This window comes from Rhagoletis pomonella, unplaced genomic scaffold (assembly GCF_013731165.1).
Source record: "Rhagoletis pomonella isolate Grant_MI unplaced genomic scaffold, Rhpom_1.0 Rhpom_scaffold_00003, whole genome shotgun sequence".
Classification (NCBI taxonomy): Eukaryota; Metazoa; Arthropoda; class Insecta; order Diptera; family Tephritidae; genus Rhagoletis; species Rhagoletis pomonella.
The window spans coordinates 32,084,392-32,092,356 of NW_023458557.1; positions in this window are offsets into that span (position 1 = coordinate 32,084,392).

Sequence of the window (7,965 nt, forward strand, 5' to 3'; positions counted from 1 at the left end):
ATGTGCCCGTGGGAAATTTTTGTATGACCAATCCTTAGTCGAACCATTCACAACGACTGGAGTCTGCTAATCGTGTGAGGATATCTTGGCTTAGCTCCGGTGGTGTTGATAGACGAGTACCTGTGTCGGTAGGAGGACCAGTTGCTGAGTCTGATTTCGGTCAAATATTTAAATATAAACTTCTTGACGTCGTAGTTTTCGAATTTGTGGAACGTAAGACTGGGAGAGGAGGAGACACGTTTAGCTGCTCTTAAGCAATGCTATGCCTATATAATAAGTGTTTTCTCTAAGGATATTTGTGTAAGGTTGCCACTTATAATCAATTCCACAAAATTTAACTATCATCGCAATATGGATATCAAATGAAAGGCATTTTTGAGAAATTTAATAAGAAAACATTAAAGTAAGAAATTTACTTATTTTATAAGGTATCAAAAGCCAATTCTTTTTTTAATTTATACCCAAACTTTGAAAACTTTAAAAGGTGTATGCACTCCGAGCAAAGCTCGGTTAACCTGGGACTAAAAATTTAAATGATATAGAGCGCATGTAATTCGCTTTCTTGGAAATGTCTATAAACAATTATTTAAAAAAGCCTACATTAAAAAAGTTTGGTTTTGATTGCAGAAAACTGCAACAAGTTTTATGTTTAGGTCAAAAGAATGTATAAAAAATTAACTATCTTATTCTGCACCAAATCGCTTTATTGCGTTTTTGCCTAAGACAATTATTTGTAAAAGATGCAACCAGATAATTGAAACAATGTTTTAGTCCGTTTTTTGGCTTCACATTCTGGAGGCCTGGTATTTTTATACCAGAGATGTCCTTTTCTTTCTGCATACTTTATTGTTTATCCTGAAGCTATTGAAAAATGCGCGGAGAGCAAAAAAAATGCGGATGTTTACTATTTTCATATATGTATGTGCATATCTTCGAGGTGCTCTGGTATGTATGCACATTCGGGTGGTCAAAAAGAAAAGTAAAGTCGGAATTTTAATGCTCGCGCCAGCTAGGATTGTTCTACAGTGGTAAAAATAAAGAAAACATCTTGTTTACTTTGAATTTTATGCCACTTTTTTATCACACTAAATACACGAAAATTATACTTATTACTTTGATTCGCTTAAATAGGTATAAGGATGTATATAGCAAAGTTATTAAAATTACAGAAGAACGTTGGTGGTGATGCTACCACAAGGAAACTATGGATTACTCTTGTGTTCAGAAAATGTCAAAACGGCTCAACGTGACTGAAATTTCGCGCAACTCACATGCCTGAAACGACAACTAGAAAATAGTGGATTTCTTTGGCTAAAAGTTTAATTTTGATGGTTATAACGGATTTAATAATAGTTGTCACGATTTTTGAATCGACGAACGTTGTTTGTTGTCACTCAATGACCAAGAAGAAAGTATGGCGATCTGAACTGCGATTTCGTAGTCCAGAACACTTGAGATAATAATTCAAGTTTCGAAAATTACGAATAATTCATGCAAAACAAGTATTAAAGACATTTTTTAACATTTGTCGCATATTTTCGCACCTTGTTCTTGAATGTGCTAGCTAAATTTACGCACCGAATCGCACTAAAGTCGTATTTTTTTCAGAGTTGGTCCTATTCACAGGACCTAAACATATTGGAAAATATTTGGAATTGGATGGATGTCAGACACTCGATGTGATGATTGGAAGTTGTTTTTTCCGGAGATTTAAGTGGGAAGCAGGGAGATGTTCTTGATTTTGCAAAGCGTCTCTAGAATTGTGTTCCGGATAGTGGGTTTTCCATATATTGGAATCAAGGATGTAGTATCCAATACTAAAATTGTTGTAGAATTAAAATATAAAAAAAGTTTGGTATACTCAGAAAGAAAGTGGCAGTCGTTTCGTGCGGACGGGTTTTTGAGCACTCCTGATTTTCGTTTCTCTGTTTTCGCTTTGCTGCAAATCTTATGAGATAGTAACTCTGATTTATTATTGTAAATATACATAATTTGATTTGCATAAGTATGCCTTGTTTGTGTGGGCATAGAGTGGAAAGAGCCCAACAAGCTAAGATTCTATGTGTGCAGTGCAATGAACTTTTTCACTTGAAGTGTGTTAATATCGTGCAGGCAGATGTCGAGTTTTTGGTAAACTCTTTTCGCTGCGAAGTGTGTGCTGCTGTCCATAGAAATTCCCTTCGCACTCCGCCTCCCACTGTTAGACTTGATGATAGTGTTGTTGCTTCTGGCTCTAACAATCTGTGCGTGTCAAGCGATGAATGCGGGGATTGCGTTGCTGCCGAGTGTGCTAATAATTCGGATTCGACGAGCGTAATTATATGCGCTAAGCCCGATTCTAATATCGGCCTCTCACAACAGCAAAAAATGGGCATAGCTAATAGTGACAAAACGCAGCAAACGAATATGCAATCTGTTTTAAAAGAGCTTGCTGCTCTACGTGCTGATAACGCTCGTGTCTTTGCCATGGTCAGTGCCCTCCAAGAAAATAAAAATTGCCTCATCAAAACAATTGAATGCCTGCAATCAGAAATTCACTCCATCCAGAGTAAAATTCGGCATGATTAGCTGATATCGGCGATAGGCATTTTAACTAACGAAGTGAAATGCCTGCGTATCAATGCTCGCTTATCCGCTGACAATATTACTAATCCGATGCCTGCTGCCGACGGCCCTCTTACTTATGCCGCTGCTGCCGCTTTCACTAACTCAATCCCATCAACGTCTGCTGCTTCTCGTTCGTTGTCGACATGAGTATGTACAGTGACGAGCAAACATGATGTAACACTTTTTATTTCAGCCACCGCTATCTTTCATAGTTCTAACGACTTTCATACTTTTGTTGTATATTCTTATTGGTACACTCCTACTCCCGCTCTCATAACGATTTGAGGTCAATCCAACAACAATAAAAAAACCTGGAGACAAAAATGTAAGTTAAGGCAAATGTTACAGTTTTGCACTCACTCTCAGTTTTGCATTTTACAGTTATCTTTAGCTTATTTGGAAGTCAGATGACTTTTTTCTGTATTGTAATTTATTCAAGAAGTGATCACCAATAAATAATATGGTTAATCAGGAAACATAAATGTAAATAATAGATTTACTGCGAAAAGGCGGGACCGCAGGGAAGGTTAGGTTAGGTTGTCGCGGTCGTCTATAAGACACACTTAGGCTCAGGGCCCATTGTGATGCCGCATGTTGGGTCAGCAACTCCCGATCCCTCCTAAAACCATTTTGAACTTTGAACGAATTTTAGAAGATCCCTGATTTCGACGCATCTAAGGTCCTCCAAGTTGTCGAAGAATTGCCTACCGAGAGTGGAGAGTCTTCGTCTAGATAGAGCAGGGCATTGGCACAACAGGTGGAGAATCGTTTCCTCCTCTTCTTCATCTTGACAGCTTCTACAGAAGTCATGTGAGCGTAGGCCGAGTCGATCGGCGTGCTTGCCAATTAGGCAGTGTCCTGTTATGACGGATACTAATAATCTAATATTGGACTTATTTAGACTCAGTAGTAGGCCAGTGCGGTTGGCGCTGAGCACCGGCCATAATTGTTTGGCAGTTTTGCAGGTGATTTCGTCCTGCCACCTTTCGTTCGCTACTTTAGTGAGCCTCTCGGAGATAAGTAGCTTACAGGTTTGCAAGGGTATTCCTATTTCGTCATTTATATCCTCAAAAGGAAGTTTCGTGCCAAGTCGCGCCAGTTCGTCGGCCTTACAATTCCCCTCTATGCCGCAGTGTCCCGGAACCCATATTACCTTTGGGCGAAATGACTCAGCCATCTCGTTAAGAGATGCGCGGCATTTCATGGCTACCATGGAGGTTGTCGACTGCTTCGTGAGGGACTTTATTGCCGCCTGGCTGTCAGTGAAGATGTAGATATCAACTTGGGGTATCATATCACACTTTACCAGTTTCGTGGCCCTGTCGATTGCCATCAGTTCAGCCTGAAAAACGCTACAGTGGTCCGGGAGACGAAAGCTGAGGGAGATTCCCAGGTGATGGGAATATACACCTCCTCCAACCCTACCCTCGAGCTTTGAGCCATCTGTGTATACATGGATGGACTCTCCACTACTTACAGCGTCATGCTTCCACTCTTCCCTTGAGGGTAGGAGGGTCGCGAACGCTGTAGCGGGTGCAGGTTCCGGAAGTGCATAGTCCACCAATCCGGGTAGCCCCGGAACTTCCGTTAATATTCTACCGTGACCATAACCGGTATTTGACCACTTATTTAGAATATTCATTCGAATTGCCGCGCCACTTGCGACTTGTTTGGCATGTAGGTCCACCGGAAGAAAATTCAGTAGGGCATACAGTGCCTTGGATGGTGTTGTTCTCATCGCACCAGTTATGAGTGTGGACGCAAGCCTTTGAACCTTGTCCATTTTTTTGAAGTTTACCCCTTTCCCAAGGGCGTTCCACCATACCACTATACCGTGATAGAGAATTGGCCTAACCACCGCCGTGTATAGCCAGTGTATTATTTTGGGTTCCATCCCCCATTTTTCCCTATTGCTCTGCTGCAGGAATATAGTGCCACTGTTGCTTTGCGCACTCTATCTGCAACGTTGGGCCCCCAGTTTAGTTTCCTATCTACTATGAGACCTAGATATTTGGTCTCTTCTTTTATTGCGAGGGTATTGCCCTCTAGGGTTATGTTCCCGAGATCAGGTATCTTGTGCTTCCTGGTGAACAGCACAAGGTCTGTTTTTTCAGGATTCACTCCCAGTCCTCGCCTGTTACACCACAGGGATAGTTTGTTGAGGGATCTTTGGATCAGATCTGTCAATGTTGAAAGATGTTTACCCGAGATAGCTATTACAATATCGTCGGCGTATGCAATTATCTGACCGCCAATGTCTTCAAGTTCCCGAAGAAGGCTGTCTACTGCTATATTCCACAGGAGCGGTGATATTACTCCCCCCTGGGGTGTACCCCTGACGGGGAACCTTTTTATAACTGATTCACCTAATCCTGCGCTTATTTCTCGGCCGATTAACATTCGTTCAATAAATGAGGTTAGTGAATTGCTTACTCCCAGATTTATCAGAGATGAGATAATCGCTGCAGGAGATACATTGTTGAAAGCACCCTCGATGTCCAGGAAGGCCGCGAGGGTGTATTCTTTGTAATAAAGTGATCTTTCAATTGTGTGTACTAAAGAATGGAGTGCTGTTTCGACTGATCTCCCTTTGTTGTAGGCATGCTGGGCTGCCGAAAGTTTGCTGCCCACCTTGTCTCTAATGTGCCCATCTATTATTCTCTCTAGAGATTTCAACAGGAAAGACGACAGACTAATTGGTCTGAAGTCTTTTGGTCTCGTGTGTGTAGTTTTCCCTGCCTTGGGAATGAAAACTACTCTTACCTCCTCCCATTTGTGGGGTATATAATTCATTCGTAACACTGCTTCAAAGACTGGTACGAGTATGGGTGCAATCATTCCTGCTGTATGCTGTAGGTCAGCGGGAATAATGCCGTCTGGTCCCGGAGATTTAAACGGTTGGAAGCTGCTAATAGCATGCTTTATGTTCTCCTCGGTTATGATATTCGCTGGAATGTCATCATGGTTGCCTATGATTCGGGTATTTGTGACTCTACTGTGGAGGCAACCCGGAAAGTGCGTCTGTACAAGAAGCTCTAGAGTTTCTTCGCTGCTAGTTGTCCAATCACCATCCTCCTTGATGAGATAGCTAATATTGCTGGGACTCATAGATAGTATTTTGCGCAGTCTGCTGGCCTCCGAAGTATCTTCTGACAGAAGTTCCTCCATGAGGAGCGCTTAGCGTCTCTTATTGCATACTTAAATCGGCGTTGCCAATCTTTAAATTCACTCCAAGAGTTGGATCTCTTAGCTTCATTAAATTTTGATCTGCATTCCCTTCTGAGGGTTGCAATTTCAGTGGACCACCATGGAGGTTTTGGTTTCCTACTTGTTGCCCTGATTGGGCAGGCTGATTTTGCTGCACGATGAAATGCTTTAGTTATATCGTCTACGACGTTATCAAGTTGATGTTCCGAGTTTATTTGATTTGTGAGGCCGGAAATATTATTAGAAAATATTGTTTCAAATTTTTTCCAATTTGTTTTTCTGCGGTTTAAGACCGCTTGTTGTTTTCTTATTGGTACGTATAGGTTATAAACGACGTACATGTGTTCCGAAAAGGAGTTGTCTTTTGAGACTCTCCAGTCATTCAAGAGTTCTGCCCCCTGCTCATTGACACATGTAATGTCAAGGACCTCCCTTCTAACAGACGTCACAAAGGTAGGGGTATCACCTACGTTGCTAACCTGTAAGTTATTGCACATAATGAATTCGAATATCGACTCACCGCGTTCATTTGTATCTGAGCTGCCCCATATGTGATGATGGGCATTCGCGTCCGCTCCTATGACCATCGGAGTGCCGCGTCTAGAGGCCTCCATTACCGCGCTCCTTAAGGATTGTGGTGGAGGTAATGTTTCTGCGTCGTGGGCCATATATGTGGAAGCCAGCCAAATAGACATTCCGCCTGATTCCACTGCTATGATGACGTTGTCCGCATCGCTAAACTGTATCAAGAGAAATGCATTAATACACTTTTTTATCAATATGCACGACCTGGGTTTACCTTTGTCAGTTACATAGAACAGCTTGTATCCCTTCATATTCAATCCACAAACCCGATCTTTTATGCCCCAAGGCTCCTGGATGAGTGCGATCTCCTCTTCTCTTTCGGCGAGACGGAGGAGAAGTGCGGCTGAGGCCGCCTTGCAGTGGTGGAGATTAATCTGAACTATCCCCACCATCAGTTTCGCGTGCTGCTGCTGGACAGCCAACCACAGTCCGGTTGACGTCCTCTTCGTCAGAAAGGGGGAGGATATCCTCCCCTTCTCCTTCCACCATGGTGTCGGAAAAGTCGGAGTGGTCCCCCGCCCCCTCTTCTAGAGTCACCCTCTCGAAGAGTTCGCCGACCATTCCGGAGGTGGATGCCACTTCGTCGTCAGTAGCACTTTCCACTGCGCTCGCTTCGTCGGTAGGGTGTTGTTTCCCTGACACGTCCTGCCGATAAACATGGAGGTTCAAGGCTTGGAAGCCATAATTTATCCTCCAGTTTTGGTTGGCTAGCGGTTCTACTGATTCCTCGTTGAGGACTATTACCGCTAACCTTCGCTTGCCATCGATATCGCCTATCTTTGCTACCTTCCAGTCGTGGGTGGGTAGCTCGGGGTTGCCCATACGTATCCATTCCAGCACTTCCTGTGGGTCGGTGTGGAAGTCTGGAATCCAGGCCCTGGATCTGGGCCGATTGGGAATGTCTTCCCGCTTTATCGCCTCAAGGCGTGCACCCGGCCAGACCTCGCCTACGCGACTGATGGCCAGGGTGTATAGGTCGACGGATCTCTGGTCCGCGCACCTTGTTAATTTGACGCGGTTTTGGAACCAACCGGCGTCCGCACAACTGGGGGGTGGTCCTGGGTTTTCCCCTAGAACCTCCTTATAGACGGCCCAGAGTCGCCTGTTGACCAGGTCCCAGTTTTGTGGTGATATTGCACCATCAAGTGAGCTGCGGTCTATCACAGCCCTGGTAATTGTGTCCTTCGCCGCGTCCGCGAAGGATCTTTTCTGCAGCTCGTCCGCTGTTAAAAAGGCGGATACCCTTGTTCTCTTGGGTTCCGAGCTTAGCTCCCTAGAGGACTTCCACTTGCCTTGAGCAGACTCTTGTTTGGCTTTCGCCTGGTGTTCAGCCATAAACTTTTCGGCCCAATTTCTTGAGTCCAGCTCTTCTGCGGTCAGTTCTTCTGGCTTCTTATCCCTCAGTCTCTCCAGGATTCTGAGGGCTGACCGTCTGGTACGATAGTACCTTTCTGATGCACTAATGTGCTTCTGGGGATGGCTACTGCCCATCGCTACATTAGTGCCAGAATGGCGCACCTCAGAGGCCGCTGGCTTAGCCATGCGGTCTGATGTCGCCGACGCCGC